The sequence below is a fragment of the Anser anser genome (assembly GCF_964211835.1).
Source record: "Anser anser genome assembly, chromosome: 12".
NCBI lineage: Eukaryota > Metazoa > Chordata > Aves > Anseriformes > Anatidae > Anser > Anser anser.
This window is the reverse complement of record NC_139733.1, coordinates 13,058,014-13,081,605: the sequence shown is the minus strand read 5'-3', so window position 1 is coordinate 13,081,605 and position 23,592 is coordinate 13,058,014. Positions and strand designations below refer to the sequence as shown.

Below are 23,592 nucleotides of genomic sequence, written 5' to 3'. Positions count from 1 at the left end.
TATCAGAGTTGACTTTTCCTTAAAATGATTAATATGTTCAAAACAGCACCACGTGGGGCAGAAACGGCTGTGTGTTTGGTCAGAAAAATCAGTGTCCCTTTTTCATCCATTATAGATAACTTTCAGACCTGACTGCTGTCAGTGTTCAGCTCAGGTATTGAATGACTTCTTTCTATGGAGAGAAAGCCCAGAGTCTGGGAGCACCAATCTCTATAACGCAAGCCTGTCTGGTGCCATGCTAGGGGCTGTTAACACGGCCACTGGAATCCAAGGTGAGGAGTCCTGCACAAAGCCCCACGCAGAAAGAAAATCCCTGTCCAGATCTGTTATGGTCCACATGCTCAGCATCGTGTTTACAAAGGAAGGTTTGGCTCTGCACCCAGCTGACAAAACAGGCCAGAACTTCAAGTATCACAGTAAGGTGCAGTATAACAGTATAACCTAAGAGAAGACAGAGCAGAATTGAATCTTGGAAAGCTGCTTATGTCCATTAATAGTCGTCATCTCCCCACTCACCCCACCCCATGTGAATAAAGGTATAGGGAATATTAACGGGCTCTGTGCTTGTTAGCAGCAAACATTACCATCAAGCTTGCTCCAAGACTCCTCTCCTCCTCCTATCATGCAGTATCCAAAAGAAGAAGGCAAAATAGTTCAAAGGCAGCAGGGAGTCTAAGTTCAACTTGTTGAGCAGAGTTTGATACTTTTGATTCTCATTAATATTTATGTAGGTTGTGAGAACAGAAACTTCATGCAACAAGTACAGAATATATGTATTCAAATCTTCACTCACTGTATAGACACACATACACGTCTTCCCCTGTACAAGTTAGTGGCACCTGATGCTTTTCAGTTCTTACCAAATCACTGTGCCTCAGTCAGAGTCACACCTCATTTCCCCCTCCCCATAAATATATTATGATCACATAATGTTTTAATAACTTCACAGGAAAATTGAAAATAAGACAAAGGTGACAACTTATGGATATAAATTTCAACAGCCTGTTTTTTTTTATGAAGTTATTAAATGCTTCGAATTGAACAAAAGGTAGGTTCACAGTTTTCTTTAGTAGTGAATTGGAAATACAATGAAGACTGTAACTCTGGGAAAATAAAACTGACTTTGTCGACTAATTTTCCTTCCATTAGGCTCCACAATTCAACAGGCAATGATACGTTTTTAAGAGGATCAGTAGATATCTTGATGAATTCCCAGCCTGACCATTGAGGGTGATTTCATCACATCTCTTTCATTCACAACTACTTTAAGCAAATATGCTCTTTACTGTGATGGATGGGGAAGGAACGCATTTCAGCATATACACAAAGATCCTATGAGGAAATAAAGCCAGTTCTTCACATTAGCTTCTTAATGTGATTCTGCTTGTCTTAAAATCAGGGGCTAAATTTTTCATTAGGCTCATTATGAACCTTCTGAATGTAATTTGTTGGAACTTAGCCCTTTTTTCAAACCAGCATTCAGCCCACTGGCAGAAACTCTGACCTTTGGGAAATAATGGAAATCCTGGTATCAGGCCTGAAAACCAAGGGTTAACTTTACAGTTAGAACAGCCCAAAGCAAACCCACCTTGTCAGGAGACTCCACATGCAGTTGGCACCCTTAACTTCTCTAACTCTGCATGTTGGTTCATCTCCCACAACAACCACTCATGCTATAGTATGGGCTCAAAAGCGATTTTGGAGCGGTTCACAAGGAAGCAGGTGGCAGCTTTGGACTAAGAAGCTTTCCTAGAGCAGTGTGAAAGTCCGTAGCACAAGAGAAACAGGCAGAAGCAGAAGCTGTCAAGCTGGTGGAGATGCTCAGTGTGTGGAATTACAGAAGATGCTCTGCTGGTGGCTAGAAAATTTGCATACTGACTCTTTTCATAGAAAGAAATACTAGTCACCTTAATTAAAAAAAGGTGCTCTGTGAGGCAGAGCTGCATCTCAAAGTGCTAATTCTTTCTAAGACTTATTTATCATCTGCTGAGCTAATAGATTAACAGAACAAAATACAAACCACAACAGTGGGTGTGATATGCTGGAAAGTCAGCAACCTGATGAAGATTTACATGTAGTGATGAGAGGGGAAAAAGCCATCACTTTCCAATTCTAGTCGTTTGAATTTGTGCCAGGCACAACAAGGGAATTGTGAAGATCTGGTGAATGCATAATCTATACGGGTACATGGGTACAACGGTTACTGTGAGAAACACAACACATGCAGGGGTGTTGTGCTGAATATGGGTCAATGTACAAACAGAGAGGAAAAAACAATGGTGGAAGCTGGATAGTACAAAGCCAAGGATAATGAGAAAGCCTTTGTGTTTTTGTGCATGTCTGCATGTGTGCTGGACATATGCTTGCAGGGGGTGTTATGAAAACAAGCTTCATGTGACAAGCTTTTTATTACTCCCATTGAAGTATGAAATTAGGCCTGGACTTGAGCAAAGAAAACTTTCCTTCAACAGCCCTAGGAGGCAAAATCAAAAACACCAGAGAGATGGTTTGGGACAATGCTAACAAAATATCTAGGTCCCACATCAAACTCCCTGCTTTCACTGTGGGTGCTCAAAACTCCTTCAAACCCTCCTCCAGCCTATTTCCTTTCCTCATTCTTACCCTTCAGGGTGGAAACTTCAAATAAGTGGTGACATCCTACTATTTCAAGAAAATGCTGCCTGAAGTTTTGTGTAAGGTGCTAATGACCCCAGTCTGAGCAGCTGGAACTCTTGCTAAAGTCATAAACATAGGGCTATGTGACAAAGTCTCATCCTGAGCCAGTAGGAACAATTTCTCACTCATCAATTTCTGATTAACTTTGGGGAAACTCAGGGTACATTTAAAGGGGAGTATGGGTGAGGAGGCATTTCAAGAAGCTCTCCAGATGGCAGAAGGTAGGCTGGATAAGTGTACAGAGAACAACGCTTCTTCCACCTGCCATGAATACTGGCACCCTCAAAAGCTGCATCTTCTCCTTACTTGGTTCTGCAGCACCACATCACCTAGAAGCCAGAGAAAGTGGAATCTCTGTCTTATCTGGGAGAACAGACCTCTTTATCAACTGGCCATGGTAATTCAACAATGCCCCAGGCCTCCCATCACTCCTCAGGCAGCCCAACCTTCCCTGGAGCACTGCTGAGGAGCTCGGCGCAGCACCCAGCCCAGCAGCTGAGCTTCCTGACAGAGCAAGCTGACCACCGTATAATGCAAATGAGGCACTGATAAAATACCTACCTTATTCAGATATTTAAAGCTACTCCTTCTCAGGTTAATATAAAAAGCCCACTATTTGTTGATAGGACGATGTTGACATCTTTTTTTCCTACCCATTCCTAAGTGGTTTGAAGCACTCACTGACTTCTGTCAGTAAGACGTGCACATCTCCATCTTCCAGGCTGGAGATGTATTGTGGGCTGCAAAACCGCATAAACCATCCTAAAAGCAAAGGCAATGTCACATTTTGTCCTTAACTCAATAGGCTCTCAGCAAGGAAAAGGAGGCAGCACCCGCACATATACACTTTGAAAAGGCCAACACCATCTTCCGAACCTAATGGACAGAGTTCTCCGTTGTAAAATATGATGTTTTGCCATAGAAAAGTAGATGAAGATTCAGAAAAGAATCCCTTATTAATCAATAGCTGATCTCTTTAAGCAAACCATTTCCAAATTTAGGAGCTGTGCTAGCACTGGGAGACCCAGTAGGGCTTACAGCAGCAGTTATACAGCACCGAATGCCACCAACATGAGCTTAATTTACTGAGCCGTTAGAAGGAGGAGGGTGAAATCAGACTGTGGCACAAATCATGTTACTCTTGTAAGTTTAGTTTGCCAGACACAAAGATCCTTCCAGCCAGGTAACCTAGTGCTATAAGCTAACGTATGTCAGCCTGCCATAGACCCCCAATTTAAAGTTTCCATTCGTCTCAGTGGGAATTAATTGTTAGGTTCTGGCTTCTTCTGTTTTCTTGTTAATGTCAAACACCCATCCAGTGAGAGCTGCAAATAATACCCTCCTAAGGGTAAATTGTGAGCTCATTGCTCGTTTAAGTCACATTGAGTGAGAATACTCCCTAGCTGTGCTCTGTGAATCAAAGACAGAGCATATGCAATCATCTGAAGCAGCAGCAGCCGCCGCATTTCCCAGAAAGCTTTGGGAAACCTGACACAATTACCGATCAATACCCTCTCCAGTTAATTGATGGGCCATGGAGCCAAAAGGGGGAAAAAAAAAGAAAGAAAAGAAAGAGGCTATCAATAAATAATCTCAGTTAGGAAACTGAGGTCTGAGAAGAGGTACTTGAAGTTTAAGGGAGGATGCCCACGCCTGGGAAGACAAATGAGGATTGAGAAGAAGAGCGTTCTCAGATAGATGTGTCTTTTGAAGATAATGGGCACAGCAGAAACAGAGTAAGATACAACAATGAACCTTGGAGAGTCTGAAACCATTAGGTCCTAAAGGGAAACATCTGCACATTGCTACTGAATTGTTACCCAAAACTCTCATCCTGACCCTTTCCTTATTCCCAGTCTGGGAAGACTTGCTCAGTCCCCACACTGAGCCAGGTCTTCCTTCACTTGTTCCTGGCTGATTTTATAGTTTATTTTTTATTTTGTTCTTTTCTGTGTGTGAAGGGGTGGCTCTGAATTGGGCTTAGTTTAGGAACTTAGCTGGTGCATTCTGTCCAACTCACAGATGGCACAGAGCCCAGCAGCTTGGCACCCGTGGGGACAGCCCCATGAAGACATCAGCAGAAAGCCCAGAGATCAAGAGTGTTGTTCATCAGCAACGATTCAGAGATGGTGGTGAGTGACAAAGGAAAGGCAGGAGCCTTTCAAGGGAAATGAAGCTGTCGTTTTGTGCTCTAGTGAGTGTGTGCATGAACTCTGGTAAGCAGGTCTTCCACTTTTATGAACTGGAAATTCATAGACACATGTAAAAATAAAAATTAAGTACATTTATAAAAGAAGTTTCTGATTCCTTTAAGATGTTCAGATTCTCTTGAGAACCTACCACTGAGCTCGTTATGTACAGTAGAGAGAAAACAGCCTCTGTAAACTGAAGCCCAGTGCTGCCCCAGATACCTGTTACTGATTTACCCTCTTGCAAACACATTATTTTTCTCCGTTAAACCAGTTCCAGACCCCCTTCACCAAGCCTGGTTAATGAGCTGGGTGAAAAACTTTGAAGAGGCTGGAGAATGCAGCAGGCAGGTTCAACCAGAGGCTGCAGAGCCTCAGCTCTGCCCAGCGCCATCCAGCAGTGGGAGCAGCAGCCCCAGTAGTAGCAGTAGCCCCACTGCTGCTGTTCAGCCTCGCTGTGTCTAGACATCCGCAGACACATCAGCCATCAGCCACGAAACAGTCTGGTGCCCTAGCAGGAAAAAGAAACATCATCAGCTACAATTCAGGTAGACCTTGCCCCTCTAGATTTTACCACTTGCTGAAATTCAACATATACCCTCTTCATTTAGGTCTTTTAGAGTTGCAGCAAAGCAGTTACCAAAAGGATTTTCTTCCCTGTTAGTAGATAAAGCAGGGGCAAGGGATATACGAACATCTGATTCGCTCTAGGCATTATACATTTGCCCAGGAAAGTGCTAAAAGTTGCTGTGCACAGGGAGAAGCCTTCAAAGTCGGAAGGCAAGGACATGTGGTACCCATTTATTCCTCCCTCTGTCCCCAGCAGGAGATATTCTGGCTGGAAGGCAGCTCTTGTCCCCTCTAAGTCTCACACTGCGGGGCCTCTGGGACAAAGAGATGCAGGAGGTTCTCTGCACAGTGTTTCCAAACCTGCTCAGGCTGAGCCAAGCATTGCTCTCAGGGCAGAGGCAGTTTGAACCAGTGCTTTCCCAAAGAGCCATGGTGAAAAACTCCATGAACAGGAAGTATCCATAGGAAAAACAGCTACAAGGAAATTATTATGTTTGAGGTTTGGGGCAGGGCGTTTTGGATTGCTACCTTATCACACACCTCTCCTGTGACCTTGAGTGGCCAGCTCAGAGGCTGAGTGCCCCATTTAATGAGGAACACTTTGTCTACCCCTTCTCCTGAACTCTCCAGGGCAGAGAGTCTCTTCTTAATAATTTGCATGCCATCTCTCCATGAGTACATGCCCATACAATTAGGGTTGTGATTGCAGCTTTGCAGTACTACCTGCCCTGAAGTTAATCTCTCTGCTTCTGTTTGGAAATTATAAGCTCATCAGCGCTGGCCAGAGCTCCTGGATAAAAGCCCTGGCCACCAGCTGGTCACAACATATTTGTCTGCTGCAGCTTTGTGGTTACCAGTAAGGTGTTAGGCTTTCACTGTTAGGGGACAACTAGCTCAGCACACCACTATGGGCTGAGATTACATTCCTAAACATGCTGGCACTGCTTCAGCCTTTTGCAATACCAGTACCTTCGGTAGCCTTGTTCTTTGAAGTCAGAGGATCAGCAGACATCACAGAACCCATGTGGGGCTGGACAGCGAGGGCTACCTCCTTCCCAATCATAGAAATAACACCTTCAAATCCTGTCTTTGGGAGGCTTCATCCTAAGGTTCTCCCTATGCCACAGGCTATCAGACCTCTCTCCCTCCAAGCACACCTCCCCATTCACCCAGTATGCCCAGCAGCTCTGCACCAGTGCTTTCCTCCTGCAGAGGAGTGAGCAGGCAGAAGGCTGAAGAGGACCATAACTTGCTTCCCACCTTCCCTTGCCAATGCTGGAGCAGCGCAGGGATGGATGTAGTGCTGCCCTAGCTCTGGGAGGAGGCCATCAGAGGCAGAACATCATCAGGGCCAGGAGCCTGAAGTTGCTATTACAAATGTGGTCTCTATCCCCTCCTGATGTTGGTGTCACTAACTACCACGTTGGTCAGGGGTCACACTGTCTGTGAGCTGCCACTACTGCAGGCACATGCAAAAAGCGACCAAATCTCCCTGTAGGAGAGCTGACCAACAAGGCAGGTGGAGATTTCCTAAGAAGTCTGTGGGCTCATCCCAGCCACGGGGAGACTCAGAGCCTCTAAACTAGGCCGGGCACCTCTTTCCCCCCTGCAGCCTGAAACCCAGGTTGCCTCTCCGAACACCCGCTGCAGCCCTGTGGCGAGCTCATCCTGTCACTCCAGCTTTGAGTCACCATGCTGCATACGCCACCATTTCACCCCTCAGAAAACAGGGCGACACTTGTCCTGGCTGATGTCTTAGCGGTATCAGGAGGCTTTGTGACTGACAGCCAGGATAAAGGTGTTGAAAGGGGCTCTGAGCCTCTTGTTGAATGCATGGGGAAGGCAGTTCCATCAGCTGTCGCATGCACTGAAGGCAACACCCTCTTGTCCTTTGGCCAAGGAGCTGCTTGCTGTCGTGGGGAATCCTGGCCTTGTAAGGGGCCGTTTCAGAGCCCCTGGTTCTCGCCATGCATAGCTGTCTCATTAGTCCCCGGTCTGACGGCAGGAATCAGCGCAGCTTTTTCCCTGGTTAACCCCTGAGCGCAGCGAGGGATCACGCGTGGCCTCCCAGCAGCACAGCGCCTAACGAGCAGCCCCGGCAGAAACCCATTAATTTCTGAGGACAGGCAAACGTGTGCGTGCATGTGCGTGCACACACGTGTGCGCAGAGAAGTAGGGAAGGGGGGAACAAGGTCACCCCTTTGAAACTCCTTCTCATTCTTCTCTTTGATGAGATGGCAGGGTGCTCACATGCGTGCTCGCACACAGCTTCATTGCTTTGATAAACCCATGCCTCACAGGCACGATTTCAAAGGGAATTTCCGAGCACCTTCCTTTCCCTCTCCTGACAAGCCTGAGCAGGGAAGGGGGGAGCCGGGTGGAAGCAGAGACATCATGGCATCAGCTGCGGGAGGCGCAGATATAGGAACGGCTGGCAGTAGTGAAATCTTTTTCTGCATGGGCAAGGGTGGCAGGATGGGTTCTTGCCTTGCTTTTGTCTGCCAGGGTGGTGGAAGGGATCCCTGTGCCCCTGTGCTGGGAGAGAAGGAGGCTTCCGTCCATCCCCAGCCAAAAAATGATTCAGGAAGGCCAATGTCAGCGTGGTGACAGTGGGTCTTAGAGAAGATTCAAGGGAAATGGACCACTGAAAGCTACCTTTAATGTGCATGTGGGTAATGGTCTGCATGTGGGCATGATAAAATCATTAGGAAATCTCACAAGGAAGGTTTTGTTCTTGCCCTGGGAACATTACTAACTGTTATATGCACAGCTCCATCTGGACTTTTCCAAGAGAAGTGGTGGTGATGCAGCTGGTACATACAACATTCAGTGCACCTCTCCCACAAGGAGCACTTTTCCTGCCGTAATACATGGCAGAGGTTAGCTTAATACACGTCTGCACCAAGACCTGGTGCTTTGTTATGGGAATGGACATTGGGAAGGACATTTTTGACACCCATTTGTTATTGGGATGGACAACCTAATGGGTAGATCACAGAGATTCAGAGAAAATCTGGAAAAATTCTCATAAATTTTCTCTTACTTCCCTCAAAACATTTAGTTCTTTCATTTCTCCTGTTCATATTTCCTCTGAAATTATGCATTTTGATGACAGTCCATAAAAAAAAAATCACTTTTCCCAAGAAAGTCCTAACAATTTGATTTTGTTAGTAGGTTTTTGTTGTTGTTGTTGCTGTTTTTATGGCATAGTAAATTACATTCAAAAAGGATTTGAATTTTTATTTTTGGGGGAAATTGAGTAATTTTATCATGACAACATTGAAAGTAATTTGGAATTCACTGTCAAACGTAGAAAAACATATGATTTTTTTTTTCCTTTTGAAATATTGCTTTCCTGATCTTCCCACAAATCTCTTTTATTTTTCTCTGCAGTTTTTTAAACCATGATCTCTCCCAACAAACTTACATGCAGATGAACAGAAGAGTTCCTATATGCATCTATCAGAACTCAGGCTTCTGTAAGGAGTAACAAAAGCAAATAAACAAGAAAAAAACTATTTTATTTCTAATAGATTAAAAACCTATCCATTTCATTTTATATTGAAGGATTTGCATTTATTTACAAAGCAAGTAGAAAACTTGGCTGAATTAACATTTTTTGTGTGGTTTATAGTGAAAGCAGAAAAACCCTCCTATTTCAACTTTTATGTGATATTATAAATCATCCTAGGTTCATAAGTAACTGTATGGGTTTCTACTCTAACATACTGATAAAGCAGTATAAAGGGCTTTAAAGTGAATTGGAAAATGAAAGTAGTCGCTATATACCGCGTATTGCTAGCAAGTAATATGACATCAATGTGTTCTTGTAGCAGCAACATATGGTTTCCAAAAAAATCCATCCTTAAAAATACATTGATTTAACTGAGATAGGAAACTTGGAATGAAACAACCTGTAGGAGATAGGCTGGTGGACCTCAAATCAAATATTATGATTTGCTGAACTGAATCTAAATTTTAGATTAATCTCACAAGCAGCAGATTCTTGCCTGAACTTTTGTGGTGATTGGAATAAAATTATGCTCAGGAGGTTTGCATATTACCACAGGGATACATAGCCAAGTTACCTCTGTGAGGATGTGCTAGCATTTCCCCTCTAACTACGGAGCCACAACGCATCCTGAGAGTTGCGGAACGGTAAAGTATCTTGGGAAAAGGAGTTCAAAATCCAGGAAGTACCTTAAATAAACCAAAATGAAGCATGCTGATATTCCCCATTAGAAATGAATAAAGGTTTTATTTTGCCAGAATTGTTTGTTTTGTAGACAAATGTTGTAATGTCAGAATTTCAAACAGGGTTGAAACATGTATTCCCCATTAGCTCTAGCAACAAGCTATTTATGTAGGGCTTGTCAGTCTTCTGTTCGAGTCTCTCCTCCTAAACTTTAATTAATCTATCCTTTCAACACCCCTGCAGCCCTGTAAAGTAAGGATACAGCTGGTATTCCTTTTTGCATGATTAAATGTCTTGCCCAGGGTCACCCCAGGAGTATGAGGCAGAGCCAGAAACCCAGCCTAGCTATTCTAAATCTCAAAAGGCTATCTTTCTTCAAATCTCAGCCTCTGACAAATCTTGGCAGAGGTTCAGTCAAGTCTCATCCTAAATTCCTTCAACAGTTGGTTCGCATTCACTAAGAGCTGAGCTCCAGGGGCATACGATATTCAGCCAGGCTGGCTTCTGCATGTTTTCTTGGCCAACATGGCTGAGGGGTGCCATATCTGAATCCAGCCAAGCCTTTGAATTTTGAAATTCATCCACTGCTCATCCTTATTTCTCACACCTCCAGACAAAGGGAAGCAACTGCTCTTCTGGTATAGCTAGAAGGAAAAGGAACTTCTCTGTCTGCATTTATTCAATCTTCTCTAGCTCCCTTTCTCTCTCCTTACAAAATTTATAGCATGCAAGTAAGCTATAAAAAGCAATGAGATGCAATTTATGCAAGTAACATGTTAGTGCTCCATAAGTTCCTGTCCCTTCAATGAGTTAGACTGGGATAAATTTTTATGTCTGGTTTTCATGCTGACATGTCTTTAGGTGCTGGGTAATAAGGCAGGTGCCAACTGGAGGGCACCTAATGAATCAGCCTTGCAAATCAAGGTCAACTACCCATATAAAGACCTGACCGAAATATTGCCAAATGGCAATTTCACTGTTCTGCTTTGCCTGGGGGAAAGCGCAGCCATGGCTGCTTGTCTGTTCCCTCCCTGGCACTCTTTGGTGCAACACATCTGTTGCTTCAGCTGCTATCAGAGCCTTTGGCAAATCCCTTTCCCTATCTGGACTTTGCCAACCTGCTTTGCATGGTAATTTGCATACCACATCCTTTCTGTTTGAAACCATGGCTAATGAAACAGGTGGCTGTCATTATTAACAGCACTTGCTAACTAACTCCATTCCAGCACCACTACTTCCTTCAACATGCCAGTGCTATTCCTTCCTTCCACCGCCTTCTGATACCACCCCTTTTTCTGCAGTCCTGCCATTCCTCCAAAGGCAATGAATAGGCTTACACCAGCCCACAGAGCATCCCTTTCCTGCAAGATGAATACCCTTCCACTTCACCAATTCTTATTCTAAACTCTGTGCTGTCCGTAGGGAAGGGGAAGAGCAGGTGGACAGATGGAGAGGGCTGGAAGGGCTGAAAACGGCAGTGCCTCAGCCACAGGAAAGCTGTAACAGCAGGACCTCCACTATGGTACAGCTGCTGGAGCCAGGCTGGAGGTGCTGGAAGGAAGAGCTGACCTGCAGTGTTGATGGCCTGGCCAAGCTGGCCCCATCCCTTGCAGCTTTTCCATCACAGATTTCATTTCTCACCCCCAGTTGCTAGCAAGAAGGATTGGCCTTGGGAATTTCAGTCTGAGCTGAGCTTCGTGAAACAATATGAAGGACAATGGAGCGAGCCATCATTCAAAAACATCCTCATTTCTGCAGAGTATGGCACCGAACAAGCCTCCCTGGGAGCAATTCATTCACTAACAGTGGAAGACAAAGGGAAGCACCACATGGTGTTGTGGGTCAATGCCACCAGGCAGCTCCGAAATAAATCTTTGTCCTTCAGCATCAAAACCTCACCACTAGCATCACTGAAAGGTTTCTTACCAGCAGTCTTTCAAAAAGTATGTCTCACTTCCACTTATGCTTCATTATGTTGTATTCTGGTCCTTTAGAACAAACTGCTGAGAGGACACTCCAAGGTCTTTTTGTCTACTGAGGAGATCAACCAACTGTTTGAACTGAGACTGCTTTTGAAAAAGCAAGAAGAAATTAATGGCGTCTCTTTTACCATAGCACATGGCATTGATAGGGTTCCTTTAATCCTGCCCTACAATAGAATTTCTACTGTCCTCAGTGAAAACATTCCTGTATTAATGCAATATAATAAATATTGTTATAATAAACAACCATCATTGTGTTTCTTGGGGCTTTCCCACTTATGGCTCACTGTATATCATTAGTAAAACTGTAAAATAAAATCACAGATTTATAGTAAAAGAACACATTCTCTATGATAATCTACCCCTCCAGGAGATATCCTCTACAATTCATTAGATTACAATACCAATTTTCTACAGTTCTTTGAGGAACATAATGTTGAACATCATATGCTGCTCTCAGGTTCTCTAGGGAGTAGCTATCATTCTTACTTCCATCACTGGGGCTTACACAGACATAGATATGAAATTCAGAAGGACTCATCTCCATTACTGTTCCTCCCAAAAGATCTCTCCTGGGTCAAAGGACCCGTATAGAGGTACCTCAAGTTTCTCCTCCCTCTGCACCTGACATCTTGCTACAAAAGAAGACTTGGGTAACTTTTCTTTTTAGAATGTGCTGCAAACAAATGTCATTGGCTATGTAAACATCCTGCATCATCTTTTGTTCAACAGTCATAAATTTGAACTTTGAGTGGCCTCAGGTAGAGATTTACCTGAATAACCTTTTGCCATGGTCTGAATTTACATTTGACCTTTTCTTCGATAGGTGGCATGGACGTATTATGGTAATGAAAGCCTTCTCTTGCTGGAAAGTTCCAAGAAAGGGTATTCTTAGGCTGTGTGTTACAGTAAACCATAGGCAGTGTCTCTAAGACCATGATTTTCTTTGCTCAAAGTCTTATGCAGCTTCAGATCCTTGAAAATTCTCCTTTTTTTTCTTTGCAAGGCAAATTTTACAGGAAAAATACAGTTTATTCTTAAACACATAAAACAACCCTGGAGGAATTTCAGAAGTCCAAATATTTTGCTTTTCTCTTTTATTTACATTCCATTTACTTGTTTGGGTCTTTTTAAAAGTTCTTTGCATTCTTAGGATGAAATGATATTATCTGTGAAACCACATAGCCATGCCTTTCCACAAACATAATGCATTTAAGGAATAAGTACTAATTTAGAAATGCTCTTAAGATAATCTTGCATGGCAAATCACTTTGTTTATAAAGATTAGAGAGCACATAATAATTTTTTAAGCGGAATGTACTTTGTGTCATGGCAATATTGATGACAATTTACCAGCTTGCTAGAAGTCATTCTTTGTGGTTGATATCTCCAACAACAACAACAAAAAAAGGTTCGTGTGCTACCGAGGCATAACCCCTGTCCCTATGGACAAACCAAAGCCATGAGGAGTTGAAGGATCTACCTGGAGATAAGGAATGATGGCTTCCAACCCCTTTCCTATTAGGTTGTAGGTTGGTTTTACAAGGTTCACAGAAGAAAACCTCATAGTTCCAGGCCATCAGATGTGCTTCCATATCCCATAGGAGATGATAGCTCTGGGCTAAGGATAATGGTTGTCTCACAGCTTAACCTCTGAAGACCATGAGCAGGTAACCTGGAGGAAAAGAACAGAAAGAGGAGGAAGTAGCCAACAAAGCCAAACAAGTTACCTGACAATCACTGCACTACTAATGTTCATCAGAGCTAGCATATTCCCACTTGGTGAGAGCCAGAGTTGCAGAGAGAGATTCATATCTGAACTGGGTTGCATTTTTTCATACTCCCTATACAAAATGCATCCCAGCCCCAACTCATGCTCCATCCACGTAAAAGGTTAAAAAACTCTTTAGCAAGGAGCAGTGCACCACTGTCAATCTCTATAGATATGACTGTTGCCATTTGCAAGGGGCATGGGAAAGTCAGGAAGCTCTTAGCCACTGACAAACAATTTCACCCAATAAATGGTGTTGGTATTAAGCTTTTAAAGGCTGGTAAATCTTCTGCTCTATTAAATCCAAACCCTTGGAACCCATTAATTGGTGTCTTCCTTACAGTGAAGCGCTGGTTCTAATTTGACATATATTTTATGGATCACTCTTCCCCTTGGTTCATAAAAATGATCCAACTTCTCCTCGCCTCGCTGGTTGAGGCCACTTTCCAAATGCCTGTCCATAATCTTAGATGAAAAATGATAGCCCTGGAAAGGTGATGTGTCAGAGGAGTGTGAGGCACACCAACACACATGCAGATGCAAGGCAGCAATCTGCTGAATTAAAATTACAGACAGAGGAAATGATGAACCATCTCGTTAACTCAGCTTGTCACTCCAATGGCCTCGCTCCATGCAAATAAATAGGGGATGGGATTGGAAAAAAAAGAGCATTATTAAAGCACAGATAGAACAAGAAAGTACTTAGATCATCACTCGCTCTAAACAACATCACTAATGACACGGCCGTAACCTCATGATGGTTTGCTCACCCCAGCCTGACCATGGCATTTCTAATGTGTGATCAGATCCTACAAGAGTCTGGGCACTGCTACGGCAGGTCTCAGCACACCCAGTTCCTCTGGCTGTATCATTCATTCAAGAAATTCACCCAGACAATGTTCAGTACTTAGCAGAAAGGACCCCACACTCATCTCTGCGTGTTTCCTTTTTTTAAAGCTTGAAGCCATATATGTTTCATATTTTGCTATTTAAGATTCTCTCCAAATATTGAATGAGCTTTACATCCCAGAGACTTTTCTACTTACTTTAAATCAGCCAGTTAAATACACAAACAAACTGAAATTCTAGGCTGTTCCAAAAGCAATTGCAGCTGTTCAATATCAGCACCTCAAAATGATGAATACCACACTTATTCCTATCCGAAATGCAGAACACAGCTTCATGCTTTATTAAAGTCACTAGTAAAGCTAGAATGAAAAGCCAAAAATAATTTGATGGTTTTGGAAATGGTGTCTGACCCCGTGCTCAACAAGGTCCTCAGTAAATCACCAGGAAACGCTACTCTAGTAAAAGGGCCAAGTGTCTGCTGAGAGGCACACCGAGGCCACCAGCTTGCGAGGTCCCATGCCAACCAGGTATTCTTGTAGTAGTGGCTGTGCAAGCTCACGGGTCCTTGCTTAGCTCCAGACTTGATGATTCTGCTCTGAATACCTAATTGCACCTTGATATTTCTTTTGGTTACAAGGCAGTTTTTTTGTTTTCTCATCCCAGCTTTCCTGTACCCTTCTAAAGCAGTGATGGTACTTTCCAGCATCCATCAAAGAGCTTTCTACACAAACATAAATGTATGTGTATGTATATATCCATATCTATATTTGTACCTATCTATACAGATACAGGTACAACTGTTCCACATTTATCTGTATAGACAGGTATAGCTGCAACCAGTACAGGACCTCTCTTGTGACTGATGGGCAGCTCACTGAGTTCAGGGATTGTGCAGGTTTAGGTTTTCCCCGTTGACACACAGATTTGTCCCAAACTCCTTCCTTTCAGGTTAAGAGTAAGACCCTCAGTTGAGGTTAACGCCAAGGCTTGAGGAAAGAGTTTGGACCTGAATATTTCAGAGTGACATATTTCACAAAAGATTGTTGCTAACTTAGGAAAATGACAGTAAAATATTGGTAACAACAATAATAAATCTTTTCCCTTTCAGCCTTTCCTTCCTTACTGAAAACATGATTACAAAGGGAGGCATTGTGAGAGCTCTGAGTGGCCTCCTTTGAATTTCCCCATCAACTTCTATTTCTGCAGACTTTCTTCTGCTCCTCTGCATACCAGCTGCACCAAGAGGGCTGGAGCAGTGTGTGAAAGTTTGGTCTCAAGGGTTACCCAGGCTGAGCAAATGCTAGAGCCTCTCCAGAGACATTGTTCTCAAGTGGTTTCTTCATTTTATGGATGTAAGAGGTCTCACTTATTTCAGTTACAGATACCATGATCCACTTATCCAGCTGCCTACATAGTTTCCTCAGAAATTACAAGCTTTCTGTCTTTTGTTTCTCTATTCTTTCATATATATTACATTTCCATCTGTGTGCACCACAGTCAGGTCCTTCACTATGATGCTAGAGAACAAAACTTGTTCCTAGAGAGCGCTCTTGATTTGAATGACAAGAGCAGCCAAATCTGATAGCCATACAGTGCATATTCTCAGCCATCAAAGGGGGTTTAAATCAAATTTGGGGATTTGTTAGGTTTTGATTCTCGTTTGTGCTCTTACTTTTCTGTCAGACTTGCCTCAAAAAATCAGATCAGAGGTCAGAAATGGCCTTTGCTTAACGCATGTGCAGACATTCAGCCTTTTCAGGCTGAAGTGGCTTTGCTGCTAATTAGGTTTTCATTGAAATTCACTTCCAGACATCACCAAGGCTCTGACCAAACCCCAATCAATATGGCTAAAGGCACGTCATGTATGTTACCTGTGATCATACCCCACACCTGTGCGAACTATTCATTTAGAGCACACATTTTCACTAGACTGATTTTGATTCCATAAAACTTACTTTTCTTCAATCTCATCTCCTGAGAACCTTCTGCAGTCTTGCCCCTCATGCCCACAGCTGCTTGGTGCTCCAAGTCACTCAGGGGTTTTCTACTACCCCAGCCAGATGGAAGCAGGCTGCAGGAGCCAGGTGGCATAGAGGGAAGTGCACTTGGCTGCCTGTGCCTCTGAAGAGGAATTATCCTCTGGAAACCTAGCTTTGTCCTGCTCTTCTGGTTGCTTCCTTATCCATTCTCCCTGCATACACCAGTAGTAGCAGCTCCCCTGCTCTGCAGACATCAGCTCTGCTCTCTGTGCTAAAGAAGGGTCCTATTAATCCCCTGAGGTTTTTATCAACATTTGGGGCAGCTGTGCACTGCTTTCACAATCTCATCTTGATGCCCCTTATTGAGCACTGGGTATGAGCAGATGTGTGTGAAGGGAAGGAAAGAGAATGGGTGCGAGAGGCATTTCCTATCTATTTTTTTCTGTGTCATGGTAACACACCTCCCACCCCTGTAGCATTTAATAAGATTGCTTTAAGTTTCCTCCTAGTGCACAGGGGGAGGGGAAAAGTCCCTGGCTAAACCCAGAATGCCATTTTGTGGCAATTTATGAACAAACAAGCTTCCCATCAAACCAATCCTTAGAAATGTCACTCCAGCCTGGCACTGAGCAGAGATTAAACGATGGATTGTCAACCTTCCTTTTTTATTTGATGTTTTGAATTTCACTGTTCCTCTCTTTCATTAAAAATGAACTAGAGAAAAAAAAAAGCAGAATAAAATAGAAGCCTTTTACATCTAAAAGTCAAGATAATTATCTCTTATACCCAACCCACTCCTCCAAGACTCTGAATGAAGCCATCATTAAAATCTGTGTCCATCTGGTGACTTTTCCACAGCTAATTAGGTGAAGAAGCCGCTTAGTAGATGCGTTCTGCTGAAATCTTTCTCCTCCTCTTTTTAAAAACTTCTAGACATGGCCCATGTACAACCTGAATGCTGCTTTTTCTGTCCTTTCCCTCAGGTGCTAAGAGAACATGAGAAGAGACACCGTGGGAGACGGCCACTTTGGCAAGCTGCTCACCAAGGCCATTTCATGGCATTGGGGCTGGGAAAAAAAAGTAGAAAGCGGATGCAGAAGACAGCAGGTTTGACTTCCGCGGTGCAGGAAGCCCTTTGGGGAGCTGGTCGGATGTAGTGCTGGCAAGATTTCAGTATGTTTCTGCATGGGGCTTCTTTTAATACTGTGATTTTCTCCCTGTGGTTTGTCAGGCACTCAGCCAGCCTACTAAAGACTCTCCACCAGATACCCATCTGCTGCGTTTGTTAGAGCTTGTCACCCTAACACCTAGGGGCTGAAAGGTACTGATTCCTCCTGCGTCCAGATGGATGGTTCGTGGGACATCCCCTGCTCCTCCCAGCATGGCACCAGCTCTACAGTTGACACTTAGAGGACTGCCAATTTCAGGATAGCCACAAACTTACAGGAAGACTGCAGGTCCTGTGGGAATTGCTGAAAACTGAACATTGTCCATGTTGGCTATTATGATGTGAGCAGAGGAACGTGCAGGGTGCATGGGTTGCACTCCAGGTACAGTACTCCAGGCAGCATAAATCTCTGAGTGCTGATCCCTTCTTAAGGATCACAGGGGGAAAATTCAGCCGCCCTTACATCTTAAAGAGATTGGATCTCATATCAAGGACAGTGGGCAAGTATCTGAGTCTGACAACTAAGGGCGTTAGTCCCTTAATGATAGAGTATCAAGGACCCAGGAGTTCTGGTCATTTATACACACATGGGACACTGCCCAGGGTCAAGGACGACTGGTTGATGGATGCCAGCCTTTCAGAGCTCTCTGTCCAGCCTGTAGCTCACTCATCCAACATAGTTTTCCCTTTGTAAACATAGCTGGCTGAAGCATTATGCCATCTTTCACAAAGATCCTAGGGCTCACAGCCCCATAGCTCATAGCCTCATAACCCGCAGTAGGATACACTGCACTTTGGTTTTGTGATCGGGCATGCAAGTAATTCCTGGTGATGACATCTCCTGTGTGTTTGTAACCTCCTTCCACGACTGCATGCACATTAATCACAGGAATGGGAAAGGCCCTAGTGATTTTTGAGGGCTTTTCTACTACGCCACTTGGTCCCTGCTGGCTTAACCGTCGAGCCCCACCGCTTTGTTGCTCAACCATCTCTACTGAGCTGTGCTGTTTGAGAATATAAGCCCCTGAAAGTAAGAACACTGCCTTCCTTACTCCTTCTCTGTGGAAAATGTCTGCCTCAGATGGCACAATTACCTTAATATAGTTATAATTCTAGAAGGATTGTAACAAGTGAGTAATACGATAACTTCCCAATCTTCTCAAACGGATTTAACGGAGGCCACAAAGACTGTGACAAAAGGAAAGCAGGACACTGTGACCTAAAAGGTCTTGGCTGTCTTTAATTTCTCTGATTGAATTCATGAGAGGAGAAAATTACTGGAAAGATTTTCATTTTCATTTAATTCCAAAGTCTGGGTCCAAATGTTAAGAGAGCCCAGAAGGGTTAATGTTCACCAGAGTTCATCTTCAGCCAAAGACTCCCTGCTGCTTACAGATTTACATCATCCAATTGTCATTATAGCTAGAGATGAGAAAACTTAACAAAATGAGCCCTGTATGGACAATGGATTGAAACAGAGCTTGGGAAAGAATTGTAGCAAGGGAAGGCTTACAGGCCATAAATACATCACAAGAAAAGGACTTTTTAGATAAAATCATAGCTCACTACAGCGTCATCATTTCTAAACTGCTATATATCCTGTTTTGCACCCTACCATTCATGAGCAGTATAGGAAAAGCAGCACAATTCAAACACGAGGAGAATGAACAATGACTATTTCCTTTAATGGTGCTGCAGTTTTCAGGAACACTGGGTTTCTTCAAGGCCACTCAAGGAAGGTGTTGAGCCAATTAAGATATTTCTCATATCTTGTGATAAGTTCACTGTATCGGAGTTAACTCTGCCTTGTACATCTTCATCAACAATGCAATATCCCTTATACCAATTTAATTTTACATTGCCAGCAAGATAAAGGCAATTTATAAGTTTCAATGAGTGCAGCCTGGCTGGGCTCCAATCCAATCCAAGGGAGTGTAACGTTTGCTGGGGAATTGCTCGAGACCTTAATGTCTGGCATATGGTGAGCTGCTTTCATTTCTGACCTGTGCAATTAAGGTCAGCGGCGAAAATTACATTAAAACGGTTCTTTATTAATCATGTTCTATCTAGGGCAGATGATGACGACCCCTAAGCACAGAGATCCGGCAACCGCAAAACAAAATACTGTGAGTCTCAAAAGCTACTCACCAACAAAGCTTTGCAGTAGATTTTCTTCAGTGCTTTGCCCATGGCTTTGAAACAATAAAGGTTGGTGTTCGTGTCTTGGGGAGAGTAACAGGCAATCAGTGCTAGAGGGAAATCGCTTGAAGTGTGGCAGATTTCAGAGGGACCAGAGAAGGGAAATCCATGGGGATTTTTTATGCCTCTCTCCTCTATTGATGAAACAGGTACTGCTTCTTGAAACAGGTGCTTATTTTGGAAATGGCTCCGGGTGTTTTTTTAGGTATTTGACTGCCCTAAAGGCCAGCTGCTCTGCCCCTTTACATTCTGTGAAAATGGTGCTGCCAGGAATCTTGGGGTTAACAAACTTTTTATTTTCCCAAAGTTCTGTTCTCCCTTTCCCCAGAGAGGTGCAAATACAAATAAATTCACAATGTGCCATGAATTTGTATCTTGTAGCAGGGAGACAGAACACAACCCTTCTTGCCCCAAAGAAATATCTACCCAGACTTCTTCTGAACCAAATCCAAAGCCCGCTGAGAGTCTCAGGCATTAGTTTACTCTGTTTTTGCTTGGATTCTGTCCTATCCTGTGCTGACATATCCCCCAACCTGACTGATCCCTGCAGCGGAGGTCTGTTGAGCTGTTGATTTGAAGGCAACTGATCAACAAGTCATATTGAGAGACTCTTCAAATCAACATGTGCTTCATCTGCTCACTGATGAGGCTGATTGTTGTCATTTTTTTGCTATGCAGCTAATACGGTGATGTTGTGAGCTCCAGTGTCCTGAGCCCATTCCCAATACCTGGAAAAGACAGAGTGAGACAGACAAAGGGAGCAACAGACTGAAATACCTTATCATTAAGCGGTGCCTTGGTGATGATTCTGACCTGCAAAAGGGTCACAGTGTCAGAATCAGTAGAAACAGAGTGATGCTGGGTCTGAGACATGAAATAACACCCCCAAAAAAAGGCCAAGACCCTGGAAAGGAAATGTAAAATAAAGGAATCCAGGCAAAGGCAAAGATGAATTTCTAATTTCTGTGGAGAGAGATGTGTAAATGAGGGAAAGACTATCTGAGCCCACATATCTCTATTCCAGAATTCACAAACATCTGCATTAACAGCTAAGAATAGCAATGCTATCTCATCTCCCTTCTCCTTGTTGTACATTACTAAGGCTAAAAGAAAGAGGAAAAAGAATGAAAACAAGGTGTTCCTGTTCCTATTGTTTATTAAAACATCACAGAAGATTTAATTTAAACAGAAAACAATAGCTAAAAAGTTCTCATTTACAGTCAAATACATTCAGAAACTCAATTAATAAAATGAAGAGCAAAGCAGCATTTCATCAAAGCTGTCCAGCCATCAGGAAGCCATTCTGGAAAAATTATCCCTGAAAATACCAGCCTGTTCTTTCTGCTCAGGGAGCATGTGTGTATTTGCCTGGGACAAGTAACCAGGACAGGCACAGCTGTTCCTCACAAACCCATCCCACTGTGACTCTCTGGGAACTCCACTGCTGGTGTCTAATGTCTCTGAAACACTCCGTATAGGAAGCACCTGTCTGTTCCCCCCAAAATGTCCAGTTTTACTCCACCCTACCTACTGGCAGCACAGCCCCACTGTTATATTTGCCAAGGAAATAACAGTTTACAGGGATCCAAGTGCTTTTTAGCCAGGTCTGAACAGCTATGAAAACAAGTGGCTCATCAGAGGCACTGGCTAAGCCTCTGCAGGAGCCTGCTGAAGGCATGCTACACAGGTTATTTGTGTACCAAGATCTCTGCTGCTTCTTCCACCAACTAGAGCAGACATCTGAACTCCATCTTACCAGGTAACATGAGGAAGGATGCATAAGAAGCTAAGCAAGGGCCAAAGCAGGCTCCTGTTGGGACCACCCATCTTGAGCCAGGACTCAAAACTTTTCCAGATTTGGTACATCTGCCATAGACTTTATTTAACATGTTTTTTTCTAACAGAAAAGTGAAATGTGTTCATTGCCTTCTGAGCTAATGTATCAGGCCTTTACCAGCCAGGTTCTGACTTCGGCAAATGTTATAAAACTGTGTCATGCTTTGTCTGTGTCTCCAGGCACTGAGCAGCATCTCAGAACAAGGCTCTGGAACATCTGAAGATGCCTGGAGGTGGCGAGTGCAGCTGCCCACCCCTGTCTCCCCCCTCATCCTGCCACACGCAGCTGTACTACCGTGCCTTGCTGCAGTCAGCTCCATAACTTCTGCTCTGAATAATGTCTTTTTCTCCTTCTCTCTCCCCTTCACAACCTCTGTGATGACCATTTTCACTTTTTTTTTTAATAATCAATTTATAATTAATATTATTTTTTAATTAATTCATTTTTAAACACTAGCTGCATGCTACCCTGCTCTTTCACCTCACTGGCGTGACCTCTTTCTCTTTCCATCTACCTGGTACATGTAGCTCAGGACTTCTGTTATCCCTGTGATGGGTTTATTTATCACACTCTAATGATTCCTCTGTTCATGCTTTGTGTCTTAAAGGCAGGCTTTCAGGGAAGAGGGTGAGAGGTTGCTGTGTAGCAATCTTTGTTTATTTTAAACCACTTGAGCTGGAGAGGTGGGAAAAAGAAATTAATGTTTTCTTTCTTTTATTTTTTTTAATTAAAAAAAAAAAAGACATTTGCAGCCTGGGCTCCTCAGCACATTAACCTCCCCAGCCAGAAACATCTTCCCAGTTGAGAGAGAAAGAAATATGCGGCTACAAGATGTATTTTACCCCCGCTTTACGTCTTGAGTGAACAACAATATGTGACACATAGATCAAGATAAGTAGCTGTGCAGGCTGGTGTTGCAGCGGGCGTGCTGACGTAATGTATTGCAGGCACAGATGAGTTCACAAGGCAGTGCTTTATGCCCTTGGTCCCAAGACCATTCACTCCAGGACTGTGCAGGACCAGCTTGCTCTCAGGGACTGATCTGCACTGAATCTGGCCTGGAAACAGGGTTGCCTTTCTCTGTAAGCAGCTGGAGAGGGCAATGTGAATTTTCCTCAGGTTTCTGTATAAGATATAACACCAAGTCCTGTAAAAAGTCTGCTAATGTGTGGCTAATGGGTGGTTAGCCCACCAGTGGTTTGGGGGCAATTTTGAACTATAAGAGCAAACGTCCACCAGATCAGTGCTTTGCATCGTGCAACCACAGCATGCCTTGTCCAGAACTGGAAGCTTTAAATCTGGATTTATTGTGTCATCAAACAGGAGGTGTAAGAATCTATTGGAGGTGGGAAGTGGTTACACGTCTGCGGTCCCATAACAAAGTGACCTGTATCTGACTAGAGTATGTTATATAGATACCATCAGTGGGAAGGCGTAGGATACTGTCTGACTTTTTAGTCTGTGCTGGGGATGAAAAACAAACATCTGTCACAAACCTTATCAGAGGACAGCTCCTGTTGGTCGGTACACAAATAAAATCGCAATGCAAGTAAAGATTGTGGAGATGAAAGGAAATTGCTAAAACATCTGCAGCATTCAAGGTCCCAGGAACTTTCCAACCATACAAGTTCAAGAGCCCTTCATTTCTCCTTCTAATAACTTACAAGTCCATTAAAATATATATATCTATGTATTCCCTCACCCCTAACCCTCCCCAAAACAAAATCTTTAATCAGCTACTCCTTTTAATGCAGAATCAGCAGCAGTAACAGCAGTTAGGAATGATCCTTTAGTTGCAGGTGAGGAAAGGATTTCTTTTCTTCCTTCCTTCCTTCCTTCCTTCCTTCCTTCCTTCCTTCCTTCCTTCCTTCCTTCCTTCCTTCCTTCCTTCCTTCCTTCCTTCCTTCCTTCCTTCCTTCCTTCCTTCCTTTCTTTCTTTCTCTCTCTCTCTCTCTCTCTCTTTCTCTCTTTCTCTCTTTCTTTTCTTTTCTTTTCTTTTCTTTTCTTTTCTTTTCTTTTCTTTTCTTTTCTTTTCTTTTCTTTTCTTTTCTTTTCTTTTCTTTTCTTTTCTTTTCTTTTCTTTTCTTTTCTTTTCTTTTCTTTTCTTTTCTTTTCTTTTCTTTTCTTTTCTTTTCTTTTCTTTTCTTTTCTTTTCTTTTCTTTTCTTTTCTTTTCTT

General features: G+C 43.3%; 2 long non-coding RNA genes across 2 annotated transcripts; one reads left to right on the top strand and one right to left on the bottom strand.

Moving 5' to 3' along the window:
• Window positions 1–9,134: 9,134 nt before the first annotated feature.
• Window positions 9,135–17,044, bottom strand: LOC310880123. The gene is made up of 2 exons (XR_014571455.1): window positions 16,188–17,044; window positions 9,135–13,287 (listed from the first exon to the last, which is right to left on the bottom strand). It is a non-coding gene; the product is annotated as an uncharacterized lncRNA (long non-coding RNA).
• LOC310880124 lies at window positions 16,607–19,173 on the top strand. Its single transcript, XR_014571456.1, has 3 exons — window positions 16,607–16,623; window positions 17,195–17,318; window positions 17,443–19,173. It is a non-coding gene; the product is annotated as an uncharacterized lncRNA (long non-coding RNA).
• The last annotated feature ends 4,419 nt before the right edge of the window (window positions 19,174–23,592 follow it).